Source organism: Pyrus communis, chromosome 3 (assembly GCF_963583255.1).
Source record: "Pyrus communis chromosome 3, drPyrComm1.1, whole genome shotgun sequence".
In the NCBI taxonomy this organism is placed as follows: Eukaryota; Viridiplantae; Streptophyta; class Magnoliopsida; order Rosales; family Rosaceae; genus Pyrus; species Pyrus communis.
The window spans coordinates 11,006,437-11,026,252 of NC_084805.1; the positions used below are offsets into that span (position 1 = coordinate 11,006,437).

The 19,816-nt window shown below is 40.4% G+C and overlaps 1 pseudogene; it reads left to right on the forward strand.

Moving 5' to 3' along the window:
• The first annotated feature begins 6,234 nt into the window (after positions 1-6,234).
• On the forward strand, positions 6,235-13,854 carry LOC137728160 (cysteine proteinase COT44-like; annotated as a pseudogene).
• The last annotated feature ends 5,962 nt before the right edge of the window (positions 13,855-19,816 follow it).

Consider the following 19,816-nt stretch of genomic DNA (forward strand, 5'->3'; position numbering starts at 1 on the left):
TTCACTCAGAGGGATCTTAATCTTCGACAACGAAGATGGATTGAATTGCTTAGTGATTATGGCTGCATGATTGAGTATCACCCTGGTCGTGCAAATGTGGTGGTAGACGCACTTAGTAGGAAGTCTCAAGGCCGAATTAATGCTTTATACGGTTGTCGTATCCCTCTTCTTGCATATTTGAGATCCATTGGAGTGAAGTTAGGGGTGGAAGATCTGGAGGAAGCTTTGCTTGTTAGTTTCCAGGTCAGACTAATTTTAATTGATCGTGTACTCAAGGCTTAGATGAATGATGAAGAAACCCAGGAGTTAATTCAGGCTATTTCACTCGGGGGGGGGGGGGGGGAAGAAAGATCTTAGAGTTTGGGAATCTAATGGTATGTTTATGCAAGAGAGACGAATGTACATGCCAAATAATGCTGAATTAAAGAAAGAAATTCTTGATGAAGCACATATATCGGCATATGCAATGCATCCTGGAGGTACTAAAATGTCTCATACCATTCGACCATTTTATTACTAGCTTGGCATGAAAAGAGAAATTGCTGAATATGTGAGTCATTGTGTGATTTGTCAGCAAGTCAAAGTTGAGAGAAAGAAGTTGTTTGGATTAATGCAACCACTTCCTGTTCCACAGTGGAAATGGGAAAATATTACCATGGATTTCGTGCACAAGCTTCCTCGTACATGAAATGGCTACGATGGCATTTGGGTGATAGTGGATCGACTTACTAAATCAGCACACTTTATTCCAGTACAAGAGAAATATTCCTTAAGCCAATTAGCTAAGTTATTCATATCGAAGATTGTTAAATACCACAGGGTTCCAATTAGTATTATTTCTGATCGAGATCTTAGATTCACTTCTAAGTTTTAGGTGGCATTTCAGGAAGCTCTTGGTTTCGAGGTTACTTTATAGTACGGTGTATCACCCACAGACGGATGGGCAATCTGAGAGGACTATTCAGACGCTTAAGGATATGCTAAGATCTTCGGTATTATAGTTTGGTGTTGTTTGGCATAAGCGTTTTGATTTGATGGAGTTTCCCTACAATAACAGCTACCATTCGAGCATGGGTATGTCACATTTTGAGGCACTTTATGGTAAGTTTTGTCGTACGCCATTGTGCTAGTCGGAGGTTGGTGAAAGAGTATTGGTGGGCGTTGAGATTGTAGATGAGACTACTTAGAATATTCAGGTAATTAAGTCTAACCTGAAAGCGGCCCAGGATCAACAAAAGAGTCTAGTAGACAAGCATGCCACTGACCGGGTGTATAAAGTTGGTGATTGGGTGTTTCTAAAGTTATCACCGTGGAAGGGTGTAGTATGGTTCGGGAAAAAGGGTAAGCTAAGTCCTAGGTACATCGGACCGTATCAGATCACCGAGCGAGTCGGTGAAGTTGCTTACAGGCTTGAGTTACCTCCAGAGTTATCTAAAGTACACGATGTTTTTCATGTTTCCATGCTTCGTCATTATGTCTTAGATCCATCACATGTGATACCTTCTCAACCATTGGAAATTAATTCAGATTTGACTTATGACGAGGAGCCAGTGATGATTTTGGATTGGAAAGACAAGGTCTTGAGGAATATGACCATGCACTTAGTGAATGTTTTGTGGAGAAATCACTTGATGAAGCTACCTGGGAGACAAAGGATCGTATGAGGGATTTGTATCCACGCTTGTTTTATGATTATTAGAGGATTGTTATGTTATACTTCGAAATTTCAGGGACAATTTTCTTAAGGGGGTAGGTTGTGACAACCCGTCTCGAATTATAATATATTTTGTCCTCGATAGCATGGAAATGACTTTTATGCCCTTGAACGTTGAGCGTGTTGTGTGAACGAGCTTAGGATTTGGACCTATTCATTTTTCTTCCTAAGTAGTTGGACCCAATTATAACTTAAGATCTTTTTTTTTTGTTTATTTTGTTTGGTTGGCCAACCTGGACCACACACACACTCTCCATTTCAGATTTTCTTCCATTTTCTGTACAACCCGTACGGTCACTCTCTCAAACCGTTTCATCACTCACAGATCAAGGTTGTGGATCTTATCTTCATGTTCCTTTCAAGCTTAGAAATCGAACTATTGCTTTGGTTAGACGTGAAGACTTCGAAAACTCGAGAACCAGAGAGCTCCGACGAGGTGCACTGTTACTCTGTCATGATCGCAAATGTTTCATTGAGTTTTAGGGTCCTAGGGAGTCTTAAAACTTCTTCGCGGAGCTCATAGAAGAATTTTGGAAAGTTTTGGATGTCAGTACACTCGAGTTCGTCGAGTTGCAGGGGTGGCCGAACTATCGAGATTTTTCCGGCCAAATTCCATTGGTTTTAGGACCTAAAAGTGGTAAGGATATGTTCTTTTTGTCTTGAGCTTCACATTGGTACCAATTTTATGAATTTTGGTTGAGAATTGAGTAAGTTATTGAAGTTTGAAGTTTTTCTAAAAATCGGCGAGTACAGCGGCGGTCAGTGCCGGAATCCGACGAACCATCGGAGACGAAGGAGAATATTCCGTCAACTTTGAGGGAATATGCTAACGGCGTAAGGTAACACCGTTAGTTTTTAGACGTAATATGTTGTTATTTAACAGAATATTCCCTAACGCCGTTAGGGATTCCGTGTAACATGCAAGGCACGTGACTGCGCGTGGCCGTGCGTGTGGCTGTGCCTTGGCCGGCACATGAGAACTTAGAAAATTTTTCTAAAAATTTGGGGATTTTCGTGGGGTTAAGTAGGCCACGATGGTATATTCAAATGCCTCAATTGAGCAACGTATGAGAAGTTATTACCTAGTTTTGTATATGAGCTTAAAAATAACGTTAAAATAGTTGTTTAGCATATAGGTGAGACTTTTCCAGAGGACAAGTGTAGTCAAGCGAGACTCGGAGGTTACAACCCTTCTACATATTAGTGACCGGGCTTTTGGTTTTCAGTAAATATATAGACACACACACCTAGTATTTTCCCAGAAAACATGTTTAAATGGACTTGTGTTTTAAAATGCCATGCCAAATGTTTTATATTTATAATATGCATTTAGTAGTTGCACATATTTATGTTTGACGCTGCGGACGCTCAAGTAAATTCCAGGTGAATTTATAGATTGTGGATGTGAGTTGCATCATTGTGCTGAGATGTATCTATAGCTCATAACCTGCACACCAATGTTAGCGCTCCCGCTCCTGTTCAGGGCACAGTTCTTCACGTGATGTTCACCTCCCGTACCATACGCTCACCTTGGATCCAAGTTAGGTGCACTGTCCTGTCGTACAAACCACTATAGGTGATTCCAACTCATAGGTGACCCGTGATCATTCACACAGTCTTCACGTGATTGTAGCACTTGAGCGTATTTATTTACACCCAGTTCTGTTGTACAGACCAGTTTAGGAGGTTCCGACTCATGTGCAAGCATACTTGTTGAGCTATTGGTTGAGCCGTACAAGTCACATTAGGTGACTCTGGCTGGATGGATGAGCTATAGATTCAACCATACAGGTCATGTTAGGTAACTCCAGCTGATATGTTACTTGTCATTGACTTCACCTAGTTTACCTAATTCGTTATACTGAGATTTTTGGCAGGGTATACCTATGGATTTTGCTATTCTGAGCATGGTTGTGATATAGATATGTATTCTAATTTCTAGGAAATTATACAAGTCTTACGGCGAGGGGTTACTACCTTTGATAATTGAAATGGTTTTGAAAAGCTTTGTTTTTGCCCACTCACATTTTCTGTTTTGCGCCCCTCCAGGTTTTAGGTAGGAGTGTTTGTTGGTGGCTTACGAGGAATTGACGGCGGTTCTGATAGATTATCACTAATGTAGGACCACCTTTGGTATTGTATAATTAGTACTTGTCCTGCTAGACTGCACTTAGGCTACCTATGCTTTGATTATGGTGTATCACACTTAAATATCGGGATTTGCACTTATATTTGCTTAGTGTAAATTAGTTAGCTTGGTTCTTAGTTACTCGCATTTCTTTTTATCAATATCATTTTCGCACTGCACACATGGCTACGTCACCCTTACGTGATGGCCAACACGCCTTGATTTTGGTCGGGGTGTGTCAGGGAAAGGCTCCAAATTGACTCGAACTCGCCGGAAACCCTAAGGTGGGTGTTCTTCGATTTGACTTCCTCGGTGCTCCAACGTCCCTCTAACCAGTTGGGTCTTGTTCCTGGGTCCAAGGGGAGTTGATTGATGGTGGGTGGTGAAACTCGCCGGATTAGAGGAATCATCGTGGAGCACCTCCGGTGCTCTGGTGGGGTTCTACACGAATTGGACCTTAAAAATCCTCAAATTTGGGTGGAGATAGAAGAGGGAAAGTTGAGGAAGAGGTTGTAGGAGATGAATGGTGATGAATTGACGGAAAGAATGGCGGAAACCGCCGGAAATGTAGTCGGGTTGGTGCACGGGTGCACGAGAAGCTGGGCTTTTTTCCTTCTTCTTTCTTTTTTTTTTTTTTTTGTGTTTTTCCTTTCCTTCCCCCCCCCCCCCAACACACACACACATTTTCTGATTGGTTGCTCCTTCCTTTCTTTTTTTTGATTGGTCATTCCTTAATTTGATTGGTCCCTTATTCTTTGCTTAAAACTGATTGGGCTTTCTTTCCCACAAGGTGGGAGTTCAAATAATTTATAACTAAACTTTAAATAACCAATTTCAAATACCCGTAATTATACCGTTATAACCCGGACTCGCAAACAGCTTTTGCCTATGCGTTCGTGGCAATAATTACTATGCAAATACTCCAAAAGAATGACTCATACATCTCTCTAAACAATGCCCAACGGAAGTCAAAATCCTTCTCTAGGGCATTTTCGACAATTCATACTTTTAAAATTTATAAAACATAAAATTAGGGACGGGTGGTCACATAAATTATGCATCTTTGATACATTGAATCGGTTATTTGTTGTTATTGTGAATCTATGTTAGGAAACATTGTGGTTTATATGAATGATAAATGACAATCCTGGTCGTGAATTGGTTGCTTTAAGTAGTTTGAATCCAACAAATCATGCTCGTTGAGTTCCATTGAGTGATTCTAGAATTCTATATTTTTCTACTACATATTACTATGATAAATGTCAGAGTCTATTGAATGGAGAACTTCAATTGGCTTAATTCCGTTTGAATGTACGTAGGCAATCTAACACAAAGTTTAGTTGCAGCCATTAAGTAAACAAAAAGTTACTACACTATTGGACCTTAAGTTATGTTTTGTTCATATCTCAGAGGTGAGACATGATAGATGAACATGTACGTGGCGATGTCACGTGTTGATATTGGATGAATCTCGGGATCAGAATGTGACACCACTAATGGTCAAATACGATCCAAGAATCAAGATCGCTTAGGCGCCTGAGCAGTGCATGTGTTGAGATCATTGTGCAAGGGCTAAAAACACTTTCGATAGTAAAAATCACATATGATTGTGTTTGGAAGATAGAGTTATAAGTACTTTTGACTCATGAAAGCGTTTTCTAGAAACACATTTGACATAATTTTTATGAAAGTATTTGAATTTTTAATAAAATTTTCAACATTTAGAACAAACTTTTAGTAACAACGTTTATTAACAAGTGCTTTTCTAGAGAAAAAATCCAAACGAGCGGAAAAACATAAATTTCCAGAAAGTATACTAACCTAGTAGATAATTGTAACGTTTAGTAGTATTTTTTTTACTTTATATTGAAAAATTTTTAGTTCGAAACAAGTTAAATATCAATTAATTTTCACTTTTCTTAAGAAAAAAACCAAAATTTATAGGGGGTGGTCACCACCAAGTCTCCAACCCAACCAAAGCGCGACACGGCACAACATGACTCTCTCATTCCCAATTTAACACATGAGTAGGATTTTTTACCCTCTTAATCTCTTTGTCATTCTATCCCCTCCTATCTGAACGATCACGGTTAAGGCACATCAATATTTTATATTGATTTTTTTATAAAGATAATAAGATAAAAAGTAATGTTTTAGAGTGAAGAGATAAAAAGTAATGTTTTAGAGGAAGGGATGAAAATGAATAAGAACACCAAGGTAGAGAATTATCCTCCTTCAACGCAACTTCGGTATTCTGAACCTTTCATTCTGTTCAGACTTCTGTCATCATCCAGCCTTTCAAAATCCTCCTCCCTATCTCCCCTGTTTGTCCTCTTATACCCACCAACCCCAATTCAACCCATCCCATTCTCTCTCAAACCTTCGTCAAACAATGAAACGACAATCCTCAAGATCTTCTGGGGCCACGGCTTCATTGGCCGGCATGGCCCTCCTTGTCCTCCTCCCCCTCGCGGCCGCCATGGACCTGTCCATCATCGACTTCAATGACAAGCACGGCTTGACCGCGACCGAGACGGAGGCAAAAGCCATCTACGAGTCCTGGCTCATCAAGCATGGCAAAAATTACAACGCTTTGGGCGAGAAGGAGCGGAGATTCGAGATCTTTAAGGATAATCTGAGGTTCATCGACGAGCACAACATACAGAGCCGGACTTACAAGGTGGGTCTAAACTGGTTCGCCGATCTGACCAACGAGGAGTAACGGTCTGTTTACTTGGGCGCCAAGGTGGACCGGGGTTCCAGGCTTTCTGAGTCGAGGAAGAGCGACCGGTACACTTTCCGGGCTGGCGACGAGTTGCCGGAGTCCGTCGATTGGAAAGCTAAGGGCGCTGTTGCTGCGGTGAAGGATCAAGGCCAATGCGGTGAGATTTTGGTTTTCGTTTTTGTGGTTTTTATTTTGTGCGTATGCGTTTTGTTGTTAAGGATGTTTATGGGGTCGTATTATTGTCCGGTTGAACAGAATTTGACCCTGGAATGTAGTGAAACATCGTTATGGGTCGGTTTGTTTGGAGAGAAAAGTGATGCTGTTTTCCCGGAAAATATCTTTGGCCAAAGATCCTTAACTTATTTATTTTTCTTCTGATTTGTCGTTGTTATTATTGGAAGAACGTGCACAGACAGAACGTGCACAGCGTGCACAGACAGAACGTGCTCAGACAGCACAGCAAGAACATCACAGCAAGGTCATCACAGACAGAACGTGCTCAGACAGCACAGCAAGAACATCACAGCAAGGAAAGTGCAAGTGCATGTGTGCTGTCAGATTACAAGTGTGTAGGGTGTAAAGCTTTCAGCTTTCTTTGTATTATGTATAAATATGCCTTCCCATAAGGCTTTCAAAATATGAAATACATTACAATTAAAATCAGAAAAATCAATATGGTATCAGAGCAGGAAAAATAACCTGCTTCTGCATCATCTTATCCATGTCGTTCGCTCGGGTAGTATCCTTAGAGGCCTGGCTCCGTAGCTCGGGTTGTATCCTTCGTCAACCACTCTGTCTCTGAACCTCTCCGTCACTTGAAGCTCTATCTTCTTCTTCTTCAACCTTTCGAATATGGTTGAGCATTATATCTGCTATATCCTTTACCTTGGTATAGTATTGTTTTAGTTCCTCTGTCACCAAGCTCCGACACGACAGCCTCCGATTCCGAAGAACATCAGACAGAGCAGAATCCGAAAAAGGGTAACGAAAGCAAACGGCAGCAAGAGCAGGAACAGAGCAAAGGCGGGACCTTGGTGACCGTCGACGGCGCAAAGGAGCTAGAACTCGAGACGCTGCTCAAAGCCTCGGCGTACATGGGCATTCTGCAACTGCCAGATACAAACTAACTCCGTGGTGGTGTCGCAGCCGAACCGGTTCACCGTGTGCAGGAAACGGGTCGGGTTGACTGGGTTCAAGTGCAGGTGCGGGACCACGTTCTGCGGGGTTCACAGGTACCCCGAGAAGCACGCGTGCTTGTTCGATTTCAAGACCCTCGGGAGGGAGGAGAACGCCAGCCGAGAAGCTCGAGAAGATTTGATTCGGGCAGTTCATCGAGCACGCGTGGGAATTAAGCTGATATAAATATATTTTCTGTATATGGCGGAAGAGAATTCTTATTCGTTTGGAGATTCCCAGATACCTTCCTCCTCAACCGTGTCTGAGGTGGATGTCAATCCAAATCAAAGATTAAGCTCGGTCTTGTTAAATGAGTTTAATTACTTACCTTGGTCAAGAGCAGTGAGTCTTGCCCTAGGTGGAAGGTCCAAGCTAGGGTTCATAAATGGAAGCATCGAAGTTCCTGATGTTTCTTCACCAACTTATGAAATCTGGCTTTGCAAAGATCAGCTAGTTATGTTATGGCTCCTAAATTCCATGGAACGTAAACTAGCTGAAATATTCAGTTATTCTGAATCATCATTCAAACTATGGCAGACAGTCAAAGAAATGTATGGCAGCCAGAACAATGCTGCACGTGTGTTTCAATTGAAGAAGAACATTTCCAACATACAACAAGAAGGAAAGCCCTTTGTTCAACTTCTAGGCAGCATGAAGAGCATGTGGAATGAGCTGGAAATGTATCGGCCTCACACAACTGAGGCGTCTTTACTACTGAAAAGGGCAGAAGAAAACAAGATATTTCAACTCTTGTCAAGTCTCGATCCAGGATACGAAGGCCTACGAAGCCACATACTCATGAACCCCGAACTACCTTCCTTCACCAGCGTATGTGCAACAATCCAACGTGAAGAAGTACGAAGGAAAGTCATGAACACTGGCACAAAAACCAGTGTAACTGAAGCAAGGGCTTATCTAGCCAACGAAAAAAAATACAAAGTGAAGAATCCACACTTAAAGTGCCAACACTGCAACTATACTGGTCACGTTAAGGAGACATGCTGGATTTTACATCCAGAATTAAAGCCAGAGTTCATGAAGGATAACAAGGGCTCACAAAGACTGAACCGTGCACCACATAGAGCCAACAATGCAACTACCTCAACCTCTCATAGGTCTGATGCACTCAAGAGCTTCACTGCAAATCCAGCTGCACTTATAAATGAGTTTGCAGTGTATCTTCAAAGCAAGAAAGAAAGGATTAAGAGTGACCAAACGGTTGGCTTTGAAGATGGAAGTTCAAAAACTTTGCTAGGCAAGTTTGCTGGATTTCTGACAGAAACGCAACACATGGCCCAAGATGACATGCAAGGTATCATGACTGCTTTTAAAACTGCTCTTAATGTAAATATGATGCATGATTTGTGGATTGTTGATTCGGGTGCCACAGATCATATGACCAACCATGTTTCTAAGTTTCACAAGTTTGAAAAATTTTCAAAACCGTCTCAAGTCTCAACTGCCAATGGTGAGAGTTCTAAGGTTTTAGGGAAGGGAAATGTCAACTTAATATCGGACAAAATTGAGTCAGTAGCCTTATTTGTTCCTTCTTTTCCATTTCAACTTCTATCTGTGGGAAAAATCACCAATACCTTAAATTGTTTGGCCATTTTCTCTCCTCACAATGTCATTTTTCAGGATTGCCTCACCAAGAAGACGATTGGTGAAGGGTTTTACCTTGATGGCCTCTATTACATATCAAAAAACAGTCCCAGAGGATTTCAAGCCAAGTCCAGTCCATCCCAAGATAGTCAATTATGGCATCAACGTTTAGCTCATCCTTCCCAACCTGTTTTGTCTTCCTTGTTTCCAAACTTAGGTAATGATTTAATTTCGTGTGAAACATGTCATTTGTCTAAAGCCACCAGATTGTCTTTTACCTCATCCTTATCTAGGACTAGTAAAGTTTTCGAACTAGTTCACTCAGATGTATGGGGACCAACGTTTGAATCTTTTGATGGTTATAAGTATTATGTAACTTTTGTTGATGATTTCTCTAGAGCCACATGGTTGTACCTTTTAAAGTCTAAGAGTGAAGTGATTGAAGTTTTTAAGGATTTTCACAATCTTGTTAAGAACCATTTTTCCTCTCAAATTCAAACCTTAAGATCTGACAATGGCACCGAATATATGTCCCATATCATGTCATTATATTTGAGCAAACATGGTATCATGCATCAAACAAGTTGTGTCGGCACACCTCAACAAAATGGTGTAGCTGAAAGGAAAAATCGTGACATTCTAGAAAAAACAAGAGCATTAATGTTACAAATGAACGTACCAAAGAGATTTTGGTCACAAGGAGTCATGGCGGCTGTGTACATCATCAATAGACTTCCTAGCCGAGTCTTGGGTTTTAAATCTCCACTTGAAGTCATGAAAGGAAGAAAAATCGACCTTTCACATCTTAGAGTCTTTGGCTGTGTCTGTTTTGTTCATATACAGTCACACCATCGAGATAAGTTGGACCCTAGAGCTCTCAAATGTATTTTTCTTGGTTATTCATCAACACAAAAAGGATATAAGTGCTATGATCCTCAACTAAGAAAAATAATTGTATCTAAAGATGTACAATTCCATGAAGCTAACCCTTTTTTCAGCAAATCACATGAAGCCACAAGTCAGGGGGAGTGCATCTTAGACCTAATTCCTCTACCAAGAATCTGTACTTCTACACCTCCCATTGAAGTCAATAATGAAGGTACTCATCCTGATAATTCTGTGCATGATGATGACTCGGTGCATAATGATGACAACGGCAACATAGAAAATCCTCAAGGAGTGGATGACAATTTGAATGAGGATGAGACAAACCTCCTAGTACCTCGACGCAATCCTCAGCGTGATAGACAACCTCCCACAAGGTTTCAAGATTTTGTCACATATAAACCGAGGCATCCAATTTCAAATTGCGTGTCGTATCAAAAGGTAACTCCATCTCATGCTGCCTTTCTTAACAACATTTCAAGTCACAGTGAGCCTCAAAACTTTTATGAGGCTAATAATCAAGTTGTGTGGAAAGAAGCAATGAGAGAAGAACTTAAAGCACTAGACCAACACAAAACCTGGAGCATCACCAAACTTCCACAAGGAAAAAAGGCAGTGGGCTGTAAGTGGATCTATAAGATCAAGTTTAATTCTGATGGTTCGATTGAGAGGCATAAAGCCAGGCTGGTGGCTCAAGGATTCACTCAAACATTTGAGGTGGATTACAAGGAAACATTTGCTCCTGTTGCAAAAATGAACTCAGTAAGGGTTCTATTGTCTGTTGCCGTCAATAAAGGTTGGTCTATGTATCAAATGGACGTGAAGAACGCCTTTCTACATGGTGATCTTGAAGAAGAAGTCTATATGAGATTGCCACCAGGACACCCTCAAAGCCAAGAGCCTAATTTGGTGTGTAAGTTACATAAGTCAATTTATGGACTGAAGCAATCACCACGTGCTTGGTATGCAAAACTAAGTACCGTTCTTCATAGCATTGGTTTCAAAAGGAGTAATGCAGATTCATCATTATTTGTTCGCACAAGAGCTGCAAGCAAATTAGTTGTGTTGATATATGTGGATGACTTAATAATTACAGGTGATAATGCTGCTGAAATCACCACACTCAAACAGTCACTTCAACAACAATTTGCGATTAAAGATCTTGGGGTGTTGAAGTATTTTCTTGGAATCGAAATGGCATCTTCTTACAAGGGACTATTTCTTAATCAACGAAAGTACGTCATGGACCTACTTAAAGATGCCAATATGAGTGATGCCAAGCCTGCACTTACCCCTCTTGATAGCAAGCTCAAGCTTGACTTGGGAGGCACGCCACTCTCGGATATCAGCTTATATCAGAGGCTTGTCGGCAAGCTGATCTACCTAACGATCACCAGACCAGACATCTCACATTCAGTAAGTATTGCCAGTCAGTTCATGCACTCTCCCACCATCGAGCATCTGAATCTTGTCAAAAGAATCTTACGTTACTTAAAAGGGTCTGTTGGTCGTGGCATCCTCATGGCAAAGAATGACAACACTCAAATCATGGGGTACTGTGATGCTGATTGGGCAGGAAACGCAATCGATCGCAAGTCCACCACTGGTTATTGTACCTTTGTTGGTGGAAACCTGGTCACGTGGAAGAGCAAGAAACAAACTGTCATCGCAAGATCAAGTGCCGAAGCTGAATATCGTGCAATGGCCTCAACCGCGTGTGAGCTAATATGGCTAAAAGGACTTTTATGTGACTTAGGTGTGTTCACAGCTCAACCAATGACCTTATTTTGTGACAACCAGGCTGCCATGCACATAGCATCAAACCCTGTCTTTCACGAAAGGACGAAGCATATTGAAGTCGACTGTCATTATGTCCGTGAACAAGTACAGTCGCAGGTGATTCAGACACATTATGTAAAAAGCCTCGATCAGCTGGCTGATATATTCACCAAACCTCTGGCTTCTCATCAATTTCAAAGACTCCTCTCCAAGCTTGGATCCATCAACCTACTGGATCCAGCTTGAGGGGGAGTATTGGAAGAACGTGCACAGACAGAACGTGCACAGCGTGCACAGACAGAACGTGCTCAGACAGCACAGCAAGAACATCACAGCAAGGTCATCACAGACAGAACGTGCTCAGACAGCACAGCAAGAACATCACAGCAAGGAAAGTGCAAGTGCATGTGTGCTGTCAGATTACAAGTGTGTAGGGTGTAAAGCTTTCAACTTTCTTTGTATTATGTATAAATATGCCTTCCCATAAGGCTTTCAAAATATGAAATACATTACAATTAAAATCAGAAAAATCAATAGTTATGGAAGTATTCATGTCTGCATTGAGATTATATTATCGGAAAGTTAACATGATCGGTTAATTTTTCGTTGTGATGTTTGCTTTAGCTTCTTGTTTAATCTGTAGATAGAAATGTGTGAACTTATATTAGCATGATGAGATTTTTTTCATGTCTGCATGCATATTATCGTAGAATTCGGGATCCGATGTATTGTTGTGCTCATCTGCTGCTGCATTTAGTTTCTTACTAATAATTTTTATGTGTTTTGCATTGAAGGGAGTTGCTGGGCGTTCTCAACAGTCGGCACAGTGGAAGGAATAAACAAGATTGTGACTGGTGAGCTCATCTCTTTGTCTGAGCAAGAACTAGTGGATTGTGACAGATCATACAACCAGGGATGCAATGGAGGTCTTATGGACTATGCCTTCCAATTCATCATCAACAATGGCCGCATTGATGCTGAAGCAGATTACCCTTACCATGCTCGAGATGGTTTGTGTGATCCTAACAGGGTATGCATCCAGGTTCAACCTTTTTTGGCTTTCGTTTGTGTACGACATGTTTCATCATTGTGTGAATGTTTCTTTTTCTATTTTGTAGAAAAAATGCCCGGGCTGTGTCCATTGATGGGTATGAAGATGTTCCAGAAAATGATGAGAAATCATTGAAGAAGGCTGTGGCACATCAACCAGTTAGTGCTGCCATTGAAGCTGGTGGCAGGGAATTCCAGCTTTACCAATCGGTAATCCTTTCCTTCTATCTTACTTTAGATTTTCTACAACATAATATGAATGTGTACATGTCTTGGAAAGTCGGTGTCTTGGAAAACCGGTAGAGTTCTCTTTGTGGACAGTTTGGTATGCTACGTTGTTTAGCTATGAATATTAATCATTTGATTTTGGAACAATGTTCGCCCCAATTTATAGTCTGACAACATTGAAATTTTCTGTCCATTCGGGGTGTCTTCACTGTACGTTGTGGAACAGATCTAGATCACGGTGTGGTTGCTGTTGGTTATGGTACCGAAAATGGTGTAGACTACTGGATCGTGAGGAACTCATGGGGTCCCAGCTGGGGCGAGGCTGGTTACATCAGGTTGGAACGGAATGTGGCTAGCGCCAATACTGGCAAATGTGGTATTGCCTCAATTAATCTCACCATGACTTTATTTATTTCCTCTTCAATTCAAAATTCCTCTAATTCTAAGTACGAGTTAGCAAACGAGTCATTAGCTTCGTTTAAAATTGCTTTTGTAGGTAACACCTCCTACTCGTTTAAGTTATTTGCTTCACAACAAATTTTTATTAGAATTTCAAGTGATTTATGACATTAATTAAGAAAATGTGGGTGAGTATAAGTCGCAATGACCGACTGATCCAATGGCATACTACAGACACATAATGAAAATGAGAACTTTTTAAGGCAATGAGAATGACAATTTTAGATCCAATTTATTGTATTCAAACCCATTAATATATTCAAATTGAATACCAAACCCAACCCTCTAATGTTACTAATTAAAAGGAAAACGATGAAAAACCCCTTTGCCCAAAAAAAAAACAATGAAAAGAATGCTACGAGCATTACGAACCTTACCGTTTTAAGCCGCTACTCAACTTCCATGACATGCCCAACATCCTGACTCTAATTCCCACGAGATGACAATCAAACCGAAGATCTTCATCCTGTTCAGACGGTAAACCCATATCACCACCGTCAATCGCGTTGACCAAAATCCAAGCACGTGAAAAATGATAGCCCAAATGAATAAGCAATTATTATAATTGGTTTAGAGCTCGTTTGAATGTACTTTTAAAATGACTGAAAACGCCTTTGATGAAAATGTTTTTGGAACTAATTCTTAGTAAAAATGCAAGTAAATTCTGGAAAAGCACTTAAAGTGCTTCTTGGAACCCAAAAATATTTTCTTTAAAAACGCTTTCAGTCATTTTAAAAACACATTCGACAAGTCCTTAATGAATAGTGGCTGCTAGTTGCCCGAACAACAGGGTGATGTACTCGGACAATTATTATTCACAAAGGCAATAATAATTGTCCGAATGCATCTTCATCCCATAAATCAATTGACACACCCCGTCCCGAAGGAGGGCATGCTGGCCGTCACGTGAGAGTGACGTAACCATTTACACAGTACGGAAGCTTTAAAGATACAATTTCTAAGATGAAACACCCAAAGGTGAGTCCTAATTTTTTGGCCATTCTGTCAGAACACCGTTGAATTTCCTCGTAGTCACCACACCTTTGCATTTCCTTAAACCTGGAGGGGCGCAAAACAAAATTGAGTGGGTCAGCAAAACGAACGTATTCAAAACCTTCTTTTCTCTTTTGCATATACTAACCCCTCGCTGTAAAACAAGTATAGTTTCCCAGAAAATAACATATATACGTATGTATAGATATGCCAGTCATGCTCAAAGATATATCATTCATGCTCATAAATATGCCATTCATGCTCGAGAATATGCCACAACGGAAACTCATAATCAAATGTAAGTGCTCAAGCGTAATTCACATCAATAACATATAATCTGGCAGCCGGGAGTCACCTAACGTGACCTGTACGGCTGCAGATAGAGCTCCAATCTCAACTCAATATCTGAATCTGCACACGAGTCGGAACCACCTAATGTGGTCTGTACGACAGGACTGGGTGTAATATATACGCTCTAGTGCTACGATCACGTGAAGACTGTGCGAATAATCGCGGGTCACCTACGAGTCGGAACCACCTAATGTGGTCTGTACGACAAGGCTTGCACCTACTTGGATCCAAGGCGAGCGTGTGGTGCTGGTGAACATCACGTGAAGGACTGTGCCCTGGCCCTGGGCGGGAGCACTAACACCGGGGGTGCAGATTATGAGCTCTCTAAACATCTCAAACTACTACTGCATAACAACATGAATACCACTTACCTGGCACTTACCTGTGCGTCCACAACACCAAATACACATATATAAATGTATGCCACTACTAATGCATGTGATGATAGTATTTCAATCGTAGCTTACCTGGGCCTCCTCAGCACCATGCAACAGTATGCATAATTATGGTAATGCACATATTAAAATATGATGCATATATGACAAGATATTTAATTCGTATTTCTTTTAAAATACGTTTTCTGGGAAATACGTCAAGCATACGTATATATATATATATACTGAAAAATAACTGCCCACTCACTGATCACATCGGCGTCTCATAGGTTCCTGAACCTCCCCTAGCTTGGTTACATTCTTCCTCTGTATAATTTTCACCTATACAAAAAGTAACCAAATTGACGTTATTTAACGTGCATACACCAAACATTCGTCCATAACTTTCTCATACGTTGCTCAATTTGGGTGTATGAATATACCACGGTGATCTACACGACGTCACGAACGCGTGACAATTTTCAGAACTCAATTTGGAGCTCTCACGCGCCCCCACGCGCACTGTTCACGCGCTGCCCACGCGCGCATCTTCTTCCTCGCGTCGCCGGACTGGTTTCGCCGGAAATAGTGTTTTGCCGGAATTTCTGGGTAAATTTCAAAGTGTCATAACTTCTTCATTTCTTAACCATTTTCGACGTACTATATATCAAAATGAAGGTATTGATGAGACGAACACATCCATACCTACCTTGACCCCTAACTGGCCGTGGATTCGCCGGAAAAAGCCCCGAAAGCTCCGGCCAAACTTTGAACTTGTCATTCTCCTTGTTCTTTCGTCCATTTTTCACGTAATCTATACCAAAATGAAGCCCTAATCATAATCTACCACGTTGGACTAGTTTTAGGGCCTAAAAACAACGGAATCAAACTTTTCCAAAAATCACGAAAATTCGGCCGGACTTACAGTTCGTGATCCCGACGTCCAAATCCTTCAAACGAAGCACTCCGAGCTTCCTTAGGACCTCACCAAGCTTCCTACAAGCTTCAAAATCCCAAAAAACATCAATCTTTACGTGTGCATGAACAGTGCACACGCACAGTGAAATTGAAATCCATGTTTTCCGAAGTGAAACTCACCTGAAATTGGTACCATCGTGTTCGTGTGGTCTTCAGGAGTACGATGGTGGTCTTAGATCCTTCGTTGGCATAGTTTTGGGGTGGTTTGTGGGTGGTCTGTGTGAGTTCGAAGGAGAGAGAGAGAACTCTCAGAGAATGAGAGATTTGTGAGGGAGGAGAGAGAGAGAGACAAGGCACGGGAATGAGGGAGAGATTTGAGGGAGGTGGGATCCTACCCAATCCCTAAATCATCAAGTTACAACATATTTTACGCCCCTTAGTCCCGTTTAAGGGCATTTTCATAACTTCACATCCTCGGAATTAAAATTCCGGGACGGGTTGTGACAACCTTCCCTCCTTATAGAATTTCGTCCCCGAAATTCCAACAACCAACTTAATCATCTAAACTCATACAATAGCTTCGGATAAATCTCTCTCATCCGATTCTCTTTCTCCCACGTAATTTCTTCCACTGAATGCTTTCTTCACAAATTCTTTACCAATTACACTGTCTTAATTCTCAATACATTCTTTTTCCAATCCAAAATCGTCCTTGGTTCCTCAACCAGTTTAATCCAGATTAATTCTCAATAGTTGCACCAGAACTCCATGTGACGAATCTGCCACCTAGTGACAACGCATCGAAATATAATACATTATGCACCTTAGCCAATTTTGAAAACATCACCACTTGTATGCAACTTCATCGATTCCTTTAGTGGTCAAAAACGGTCTGATGTGTTTAAGTCTTATTTTGTCTCCTTTCCAAATCTCACTATTTCTTTTCGTGAAGAAATTTCTAAAAATGTTGAATCATGAAACACATCATGCTCTTACAAACTCTGGAAGTAAATCAAGCAACTTCACCTACTCTTCGATGATCACATAAAGTCCGAGATACTTAGGACTTAATTTGCTTTCCTTTCCAAGCCGTATCATACTTTTCTAAAGTGAAAACTTCAAAATTATAAGATCATCTACGTTAAACACTCGATTAGTGACATGTTCAACTATTAATCTCTTTTGCCATTCCTGGCTACTCTCTGGTTAAACTTAATTACCTGAATACTTTGAGAAGACTCATCCATAGTTTCAGGGCCTACCAAAACTCTTTCGTGATCGAATCTTCTCTATCCAGAAGCATTTCTTCCACAAATCAACAAAAATCGACACATTTCATGGTCCTTATGGCGTTACTTCGGAAACTGCGCAACTAACATACTTAAGAAACTCAGCAATTCCGTAACCCAAATCTCTTCTCCATAAAACATATAAGTACTGTTGCACTGTGGTTGTTACTCAACACTGGAGTAAATGTACTAACTTGGTACATTGATCAATTATCACTTCAAGTTCAATCATAACCATCCTATTCTCAAATTCAGCAATCTTTCTTTTTCCCTTCTTTCTTTACCTTGGTTAATTCTTAATTTTCTTTGTTAACCATTTGAGTCTTGAGTACGACCTTACTAAAAAGACTTAACTTGAAAATTAGCAATTACAACTTCTTCTCAAACTTCCATTCTCAACTTTACTTCAGTTGATTTCCAATCCACAAGAAGATAATCTTGGCAAGCGTGCCAGACATCAACTCCTACCACAGTCTTTTCACCAAGTGCATCAGCTAGAACAATTTTACGATCACCCTGGTCGTACAATTATGTTCATTAAACAATTCAATCCATCTTCGCTGTCTCATATCAAAATCCTTCCAAGTAATGGATATTGGAGACTTTTTGGATTCGTAAAAATCTTGCATTCTTACCAAATATAATGTCTTCATAACTTCACAGCAAGAATGGTAATCATGACTTCCAAATCACCAGTAGGGTAATTCATTTCATGAGGTTCCTTTTGTCGTGAAATGTATGTAATCACCCTAACATTTGCATCAACATGCATCCAATACCATTCAAGAAACATCACTAAAATTTATGATTACCACTAATCTCTGGGAATACTAAAATACGTGCATGAGTGAGGAAATACTTCAGTTGTTGAATTCTTTGCTCACAATTTCCTTCCCACTCATACATAACCTCTTTTCTCAACAATCTCATCAATGACAAAGCAATGACTGAAAAATCTTTCACGAACCGTCCATGATAGCTTGCTAAGCTAGGATAACTCCGAATCCCAATCACGATTCGTGATTGTTCTAAATTCTCAATTTCTGCTACCTTTTATGAATTAACTTGAATACCTGAAGCAGATATAACATATCTCAAAATGCTACTTGATTCATCCAACATTGGCATTTGCTAAACTTAGCATACAACCAACGTTCTAACAATCTTTACTTCACCGACTTAATATGTTTACATGCTCTGCTCTGGCTCAGAATGTACCAGAATATCGTCCATGAAAATGATAACAATTTATCAAGGCATTCCTGGAATACTTCATCCATCAAATTCATAAAGTAGTAGATGCATTCGTCACTCCGAATGGCATCACCAAAACTTGAAATGAACTTAACAAGTCCTGAAAGTTATCATAAGGGCATCCTCACCGATAATCTTCAACTAATAATATCCAGACCTCAAATCAAACTTAGAAAATATACAACCACCTAGAAGCTGATCAAACAACCATCAATGTGAGGTTACGAATAACGGTTTTCAATTGTTACTCGATTCAACTGCTTATAATCAAAGCACAGTCTTAACGTCCATTTTCTTTCTCACCAATAAACTGAGGTTCCCCCAACGTAATGTACTAGGTTGAATAAAAACCTTTATCAACCAATTTCCAATTCTCTTAGTTCAAAAGGTAACATTCTATAATATATGGTTTGTACCTGGAGACAAATCCATAGTGAACTCTACATCTTTAACTGGCGGCCATCCAGGTAAATTCTCAGGGAAAACGTCCGGTAAATGTTTGACTACTCCCACTTCTTCCACACTACTAAAAGTGACATCTCTTAGCACCACATGAGATAAGTATCCTTGGCAGCCTTTTGATAATAATCTCTTTGCTCTCACAGCATAATTAACGGTCTGCCTCACTTCACTTTGCATACTAACAAAAGTAATCTCTAGTCATCCAGACCGATGGAAAATAACATATAATCAATTCAACATTCGGCTATAAACATAGCTCATACTCTTTCATTCTAATCAACTCAGCCCTCGGCTGCATATATAACTCATCATATCATGTATATAACATAATATGCTCTAGAATAACATCGAAATCTACAATCTAATGAAACAAAAATAGCTGGCAACAATACATACTCTACTAATACTGAGCACTCTAAATAAGTACGA